Genomic DNA, 2,911 nt, shown 5'->3' with positions numbered 1-2,911 from the left:
GTGTGTGTATGTGTATCCAATGATCTCTGAACTTTTTTTTTTTATTTTACTTTAAGTTTTGGGATACATGTGCTGAACATGCAGGTTTGTTACGTAGGTACACATGTGCCATGGTGGTTTGCTGCACCCATCAACCCATCATCTAGGTTTAAGCCCCTCATTCATTAGGTATTTGTCCTAATGCTCTCCCACCCCTTTCCCCTCACCCCCCGACAGTTCCCAATGTGTGATGTTCCCCTCCCTGTGTCCATGTGTTCTCATTGTTCAACTCCCACTTATGAGTGAGAACATGTGGTGTTTGGTATTCTGATCCTGTGTTAGTTTGCTGATGGTGTCCTGCTCTCCAAAGGGCACCCTGCTTCTGCTGGGTCAGTGTCTCAGAACTTTGGTGTCGTTGGTCTCAGACACCACTTTGCGGTTCACTATCCTGCAGGTGGTGGTCTTTTGGATGGTTTGCATGAAGTTGCTGTTGTATAGGGCATCACCAAGATTGAAGTCCTTCCTGTCTTCCCCTAGGTGGTGGTAGGCGGTGATCTCAGCCTCCAGCTTGACCTTGATGTCCAGTAGGGCCTCATACTCCTGGGCCTGGTGCTGTCCCTCTGCCCATGTCTGTGCTAGCTCAGACTCCAGGTGCAGCAGGACCCCATTGAGTTGCTTCATCTGCCTGCTGTAGTAGGCCTCTGCTTCCCTCAGACTGTTCTCCAAGCTGGCCTTCAGATTTCTCATCTAGTCCAGGTCAATTTCCAAGGACTGGACTGTATGTCTGAGCTCTGTGAGTATAATCTCAGCAACTCTGATCTCAGCAGCCTGCATGGTGACCACTGTGGTGCTCTCCTCAGTCTGCTGGGACCCGTACATGTCCAGCTCCTCTGGGTTCTTCTGAGCCAGCTCGTCGTATTGGGTGTCTGTCTGATCTTACAGAGGTCCTGAGATTTGGGGGCATCTAACTCCATGGTCAACCCATAACTGGCAATCTGGGTTTTTAGGCCTTTTACTTCTTCTTCATGGTTCTTCTTCATGAAGAGCAGCTCCACCTTGAGAGCCTTGATCACTGTCTCCAGCTGCAGCCAAGTGACATTGGTATCATCAGTGACCTTGTGGAGCCAATGGATGTCACTCTCCACAGACTGGCGCATGGCCAGCTCTATGTCATACTTGACTCTAAAGTCATCACCAGGAAGATAGGCATTGTCAATCTGCAGAATGATGAAGGCACTGTCCACAGAATTTGCAAAGATCTGGGCCCTCAGGTCCTCCAGGGTCTTGACGTAATGTCCCCAGTCTGTGACCTAGGATCCCTTCTCTAGGTGATCCCGGATTTTGCTCTCCTGCTTCCAATTCTCTGACTCCAGGCCCCTCACTCTGTCCAGGTAGGAGGCCAGGCAGTTGTTCAGGCCTTGCATGGTCTCCTTCTCATTGTGGATGCCCCCCATTCCTACCAGACCCCTGGCCAGGCAACTAGACTGCAAGTCGCCCCAGAAGCTAGTGGAGTGGAACACGGAGATCTGGGAACCCAAGGCCCCAGCACCTGCATAGACACTGGTTGTGCTTCTGACCAGCAGGGTGCCACAGCTAGGCAGCTGGACTGAGCCCAGGGACTGGTAATTGATGGAGAAGGTGGTGGAATGAGTGGTGAAGCTCACCCTGTCTGGGGAGGAGAGCCAGAGGAGAGGACTCAGGTCTTGCTGACCCAGAGGACATATTTTTAATGGTCATAAACACTGCCAAATTTTCTTCAAAAACACCATGACCAATTTGAAGTACGTTGTTTAAAAGTGCCCATTGCTCTGCATCATTACCAATATTGGACATTATTATTTTACATTTTTCCAATCTATTTTCTACTCTCCCCGTTAATACTCTAATAGTTTTTGATATAACATAACTACTTTTGATATCTGGTAGAGCATGTCCTCCTTTTGTATGCTTTCTCACTTGTAAGATGAGGCTAATAGTTGTATCCTTTTCATAGGTCTGTTATAAAATTTAGAAAAGTAAGCAGGAGTCAGATCATGTGCTGCCTGACAGGGTTTGGTAAGGAGTTTGGATTTTATTTTGAGTGAGACAGGAATTCAAGGAAGGGTTTTAAGCATGAGAATGGTGTGATTTGCTATATGATTTAAAAGATGGCTCTGACTAAGAATTTTGATGTTGACAAAGTTCAAAAGAGGCCCCACATATTGGTTTGCTGCCCCCTCTCTCAGACTCTTTATACAGTGAAATCTCTGCTGGGGTTGTCACAAAGAGAAATGGCAGGGAGTAAAGTTGGGTGATTTAACAAATAAAAATACAGGATGCCCAGTTACATTTGAATTTCAGATAAATAGTGATTTTTTAAAGTATAAATTCTCCCAAATAATACATGTGGCACACTTTAAATAAAAACAATTGTTCACCAGAAGTTCAAATTTGACTGGGCACTCTGTGTTTTACCTGGCAAGTGGTTATTATATAAACTCTCGTGGTACATTTTTTCTTCTTCATTTTAAACACAGATTCCATCATCTCTTCCTATTCTGAATTATTATGGACTTTTCTCTCTTTCTCAGTATACTCCTTGAAGGCAAGGCTCATATCTAATTCATTCACTGCTTTGCTGAACACAATGCCTGAATGTAGTAGTTACTCAGTAAATGTTTGTTGAGTAAAAATTAAGACCTTTAGAAATAAGAGGCAAGGATGACTTGAATAGCCAGTATTTCAGTTTCCCTTCTGTATTTCAGTGTCAGAGTAATCTGCAAAGAGTCTACTGAGAGATGATTTTAATTAGGGCATTTGGCAATCTATAGAACTTGGGATATTAAGAGGAACTGGTCCCCATTGATTAAACTTCCAGCAGGAGGATGATACCTATTAGCTTAAGAGCTCTATTAGTGAGGCTTCTCAGGCTGTGTGGGCTATTCCCTTCTCT

General features: G+C 45.0%; 1 pseudogene; it reads right to left on the bottom strand.

The window, feature by feature from the left end:
- Positions 1–369: 369 nt before the first annotated feature.
- LOC108523023 (keratin, type I cytoskeletal 18 pseudogene) lies at positions 370–2,505 on the bottom strand (annotated as a pseudogene).
- Positions 2,506–2,911: the final 406 nt, after the last annotated feature.

Source organism: Rhinopithecus bieti, unplaced genomic scaffold, assembly GCF_001698545.2.
Source record: "Rhinopithecus bieti isolate Rb0 unplaced genomic scaffold, ASM169854v2 scaffold_72295, whole genome shotgun sequence".
NCBI lineage: Eukaryota > Metazoa > Chordata > Mammalia > Primates > Cercopithecidae > Rhinopithecus > Rhinopithecus bieti.
Note: the sequence above shows the minus strand (reverse complement) of the source record. Positions and strands in the feature narration are given on the sequence as shown.